Below are 6000 nucleotides of genomic sequence, written 5' to 3' on the forward strand. Positions count from 1 at the left end.
ACGCCGCTTTATGTCCCGGCTGGCCGCAGCGGAAACACAGACCACTGCGGTCAACCGAGCTGGTGCACCTGGCGAGGCCGTGTCCGGTGCTAAAGCACCGGAGGCATCGCCAGGCGCGTGGTTCAAGCAAGTGCACGTGGGCCGCTATCCAGCCCACGCGCAGCATGCCCGGATTTCCCGAAGGTCTCCCGGGAGGAGGAGCAGCCAGGGAGGCGGCCGCTTCCACCGGGCAACGCACCCACACCGAGCTGGCCCCGGTATAACCGCGGCGCGGCTCGCCTACTGTAACATTTTCCAGTGCGCATTTGCCCTGGGCAGCGACGGCCGCCGTCACCTCATCCCTGGTGGTGCAGTCGTCCAGGCCGGTTACTCTTAATTCGGCCATTTTTACCGGCCTGTGCACCCGTACCTCCTCCTCAGGCAGGACCATACGGAGCTTCGCCGCCAGACGCTCCGCGATGCCGGAACTATCGGCACCGGGACATTCTAGCAGCTTGGCCCCGTTGGCCGTCTGCCTGCAGCGGAGGCCCTCCTCCTCCGCCCCGATCTCGCCCAGGTCAACTGCCGCACGCGCCCGGGCAATGACATCTCTGTATGTCATGCCCTTGGCTTCAGCGGCTGGCAGTAGGGTAAGAACCACTGCCGCCGACCGAGGCGCGCGCGGCAACTTCTTTTTCTTCTTGTTTTTCTTGGTGGCTACAGGCGCTCGACCCTGTTGGGTTGCACCCTGAGCCACCATGGCCACCGGCGCTCTACTCGTTTGAGGAGCTGCCGGTGGGGCCTTTTTGGTACCCCGCCGGGCCACCACGTTCCACCCCTCATCCATATCTGACGGGGGCGGAGGCAGCGGGCGGGACTGGGGTGCTTGTAGTGAGGGCTTCGCGTTAGCGCGACCCCCTCGCTTGGTTCTATCCCGTCCCGGGCCCGACCTGGTGACTGGAGCCCGTACGGGAGCAGGACGAGCGGCCAAAGCACCCGACGCCGCCGGCCGCCTAGCGTCAGCCGAGGTAGGGACTTTCGCCTCGAGAGCCGCCAACCTGCCGCCCAGCCTTTCTATTACAGCCTGGATGGTGCGGCTGATTACCTCTTCCAGGCTGAAGTTTGTTGGTTGTAGCGGAGCCAACATCCGTGGCCCCGCGAGTGCTTGCTGTCGCTCGGCAGCGGTCGTCTCCCTAGAGCGCGGCGACGGGAGACGCGGCCTCTGCTGTGCCACACGCGGTGGCGGCAGCACAGGCCATCGGTCGCCAGTCAGCGCCGGGGGACGGGGACCTCGAGGGGCTCCAGCGACCCAAGGCGTCGCTGCGCCATCATTGGGCTGCTGCTGTGCTTGAAGCTGTGCTCGAAGCCTCGAATTCTCCGCCCTCAGCTGCACTACCTGGTCATTGGCAGAAGCAACCGAAGGCAGAACCTTCGAGACTTGCGAGACCACTTCTCGCAGTTTACGGCCAGCGGCTTTGGTCTTGGCGCCGTTGGCCGCATAGGTTTTGATGGTCTTCATGGCCCTGTCTATGACCAAGGCAGGGTCCTGAAGGCCACCCTCTTCCTCCTCCGTCGTCTGCCCGTCCAGTGAGGCGACAGACATCGACACTGATGATGGCGCCGGTGACGGCGCGCCCCTTCTACGGGCGGGTCTTCCTTTAGGGGGCGGCATCTCCTCCGCAGCAGATGCCGCATCGGAGACTACCAGCACTTTCTCCGGCGGGGCATCCGCACCAGAGGACGATGCTGGCTCCCCTACCCCCTCACGAGAGGAAACTCGCCAGGATTTCCTCTTCCGCCTGATCTTCTTGGCGGCTGTCCCTTTCGGATCAACTGTTTCGCCGTCGCTGACGAGCGCAGAACGCGTCGAGCCAGCGCTGGCACACCTCGGTTCGACGGGTTTTCCGCTGCCCGTCGCACAGCCCCCTTCATCATGGCATTCTTTGCCCCCCCAGAATACGCGGGGCAGCGTGCTCCCACCGAGGTGGAAGCACGGAGGGATTCTCCACCTAAGGTGGTACCCTCCTGGGGTAATTTTTGTTTTAAGTTTGCCATCATTATATTTGTTCCTTTTTATTTAACCAGGGGTCGGTCCCCTGGGACGGTCCTCACGACTGGACTCCCTCCAGCCACTCATCTCATCACCGGACACGTCACAAGCTTAAGATTAGGGCATTTTTTATAGAGGTTCGCATCCTCGCGGCCCCTGCTAGGCAGCGGCCCCCGCCTCCTACTCGGTAGGGATTACGGTATGCTTCTACGAAGCCACGCCGGTAAACCGGTACCCCCCTCTGGAGGGCCTTCCCCTGTAGCCACCAAGAGGCAGCCGGGGACATGACGACCAGCGACCGGAACGGAGTGCCCTCCGGTTCACTTCTCATCCACGTGGGTCTACCATTACTGACAGACCCACACGTCTGACCACGTTGTGGCCACGCCGGCGTACCGGTACCCCCCTCTGGAGGGCCTTCCCCTTTAACAGCCAGAGAACCGCCGGGGACATGGCCTAGCATACAAGAGGGCTCCAGAAGGGAGCCCTCTTCCCTCTTCACGCACCCTTTGCTTAGCAAAGGTGGGAAAAGGGAACACGGTGTGCAGTCTTCTTAGTTCACGCCACCCCTGTGCAGACAACGCTGCTCCACGGTATCGGGGTGCACGCTTAAGCCCCACCGCCACGACAAGGCGAGACCACGTTGTGTGGGGAATGAAATAGGTACCTAACAAATGTTCAGGAATTACTTGCACGGTGAACGAATAATATCGTGTAGGTAATTAAAATCAAACTCGCAAGATTACAATTTCTGTAATTATTAGTCGTAGGGAGTCTTTTGAGCTCACACAGAGAGATACCACAAACCTGCCATCTCTTCCGTGAAGCAGTAATACGTTTAACTTCGGCTTGAAGAGTGTGGCAGCCGTTGCTCTTTAAAAACGGAGATTTGGAAAATCATGTCTCAAGATGGGCAGCGACATTGACGTGGTTGATGTCTATGGGCTCAGGTGATCACTTAACATTAGGCGGACCGTGAGCTCAACCAACTGTCTTAGCAATATATAAAAAATGCTAAATATCCTTTAACGGAGACTTTTTGGCGGGAGTGTCGGTTGTCGAGTTGTATGAATTGTTTTATTTTGTATTTCGTTTCTTTAAGTTTAAAAGTGTAATAATGGTAGTTTAATAACTCTTTAGCATCTGTAATAGTGTACAAATATGAGAAAATGAAACAAAGCCGCTGGACGTAGCCAATGGCGTAATTAAGTAACCACAGTGCAAAATAACTATTACTTAGGGCTCTATTTAAACTGATGTATATAATATATAAATATTTTAAAGGTGTAAAGCTACTTTATTACTGAATTTAGGTGTCCAAGTTTTAAATTGGCCAAATTCGCGTGTTTCAAAGTTTATTGATTTGCGTCACACAGATGACTTGTTTTAATGATGGCATTTTTTTCAAGGTGTCAATAATATTGTAATTTGTCATTAATTATATTTATCCATTTATTAACTCTTCTATTAAAATTGCTAATATTTGGACGTTTATTATTTTATTAAAGTTTAATTATATGTTTGATTTACATTTAAAATGAAAGTTTAGGTATATTTTTGGCAGTTTTTTATTGAGCTTCTTTATATCAGGACTTCGATTAATTCGTTTAAGCCGGTGCGAAGATAAATAACAATCTATGAAACAAAAAAGTCAAAAATTTTTTCCTAGTCTGGCTCCAAAAACGAAAAAAACTGTTCTATATTTAATTTTCCCGCCACAAGCGAGAACTTCCACCTTAATGCCGGCCACTGACATGCGCGCAAACATTCGTACATTGTACGAATGTTTGCTTGTTTGTTTGTTTGAAGGGCCGTCAAACATTCATTCGCAAACCTAGCGGCTGTGCAAATGGGTTCGCATACTCAATTTGCGAACCCGTTTGCGCTTCCTCCTACACTTGTTTACGAATGTCTCACGAATTTCTCCTCCTTTTTAATTCGTCAATAGAACATTGAAAAGAAAAAGATTTTTGAATTCTTTCCCAGACATCATTAACAGCCATGCTGTTTTTATGGGATTTCTTTTGATGAAGATACGCTACACAGTAGACGTCACGAACTATGAAAATGGCGATACGTCCGTTACCTTCGCAATCGTCGGCGCAACTGGGCAAGCGAATGTGTGGGAGACTACGCGAAGGTTCGAGGTTCGCGCGCTTTGATGTCTGTTAAAAAACCGACACAGCTTGGAAAACCACGAATGAAGCGAAAACTTTGCATAATCATTCGCAAATGTCGTCCTACACTTGCGGGTTTGCGTATTCGTGCGCATGTGAGTGACCGGTGTAACAATCTATATATTAATACGTGAAGCAAAAACTTTGTATCCCTTTTTACGAAATTTGCGCGGATGGAGGAGTATGAAATTTTCCACACTTATAGAGAATATAGAGAAGAAGTGCACAATGCTAATATTTTTTTTAAATAATGCGTAAAAGATACATTATATCAATAAAGAAGACATTACACACACTACATACCATGTATTTGACGCACACACGCATGCGTACTATTTATTGTCAAACTTTTGTTCTTGGCGTTTGTTGTCAAATTGAGAATAGATTAAATATTGTTTGCCTTTGTTAATATTTTTTATAGTGTAGTCTTGGCGAAATTTGTGATTATAGAAGTACAATCATAATAGTGTACAAACTTACAATTCCAATTAATTATAGTCGAATTTCGACTACTGCGGGACCTCTAGTAATTAATGAAAACGCCTATTAAATAATGTAGTTTGTAAGTTGTGACCAAAATAAGCAAACACTTTTTTTTTCACTGTTTTTTACAGAACCCTATGTGTGCAAGTCTGATTCGCACTTGACCGCTTTTTGGATTTACCTAACTCCTTTTTATTAAATCGGCAAAGTCTAGATTGGGTAAATATCTAATTATTGCGAATTCTGTTAGCCATTATAATGGCTTATAAATAAATAAAATTTATAAATCTAATTTATATTAATTATAAATCTGACGGCGAATTTTTCAAGTTGGCAAAACTGTACCAACAACGGAAAGAATTCAGGGGAATTTCCTGCAAGTTATGAATTTCTTTCAACTGAGTTGCCACAATTAAACTCGTGTTGCTCTCTGTTATATTTATATCCTTAGCGTGGGAAAAATAGAATGTTTGAGATTTTGCTGGTGAGGGTCCAAGGACCCCCTGAGCTTGAGGGCCCCGGTGCACGGCACCATCTAGCCCTTCGATAGCTACGCTACTGGACGTAGCTTCTCGGGATCCTCCAAAAAGTTCACTGAAAAAGTCCTAAGTAAATGACCACCATTATAATGAAATTATACTTCATCTCATATCATCTCATCTCATTTAAAATTATGCCAGTTGATTAAAGTTCCAAATTAATCAATTTCATTTCATATCACTTCTTATTATCATTTTTCATTAAATTTTTTTTATAAAAGATTAGGCTGTATGGTATGAGACTTTTACCTTTCCAGTTCGAAAAATAGAAGTACTACTATTGTTCGACTTTCCGAGGGATGATTATGAAAATAAACTTGGATTAGAAAAACTTGTATATTCAATAAAAAATCAATAATCTAGGATACAGTGTCACTTATGACAAGGGTATCATGACAACGGATTTTCGTATTACAGCGCTCTCTAGTGACGGTTTTAGGAGTTGGAAAAAACAGGGTGAACATTCCGCCCACCATGAACTACAAAAGTTCATAGCCAACAATGAGGCCATCAAATTTTACATGTACAATTAACATCTCCATGAAACCGTAACATCTTAACCTAATAGTAATCAATAAAGAACTGCTCAACATGAACTAAATATAAACTTACACATTAAAGAAGCCATAATAACGACAAAGTTCAGTCAAGGGTTGCTTTTAAACAGTTCGTACTTACTTACAACTAAACAATAACAAAATACTTAATAGCTGATGCATCCAAAGATACATTTAAGTTACATACATTGCATGAAATATCTACAGTTATTCAG

This window comes from Bombyx mandarina, chromosome 08, assembly GCF_030267445.1.
Source record: "Bombyx mandarina strain Sakado chromosome 08, ASM3026744v2".
NCBI lineage: Eukaryota > Metazoa > Arthropoda > Insecta > Lepidoptera > Bombycidae > Bombyx > Bombyx mandarina.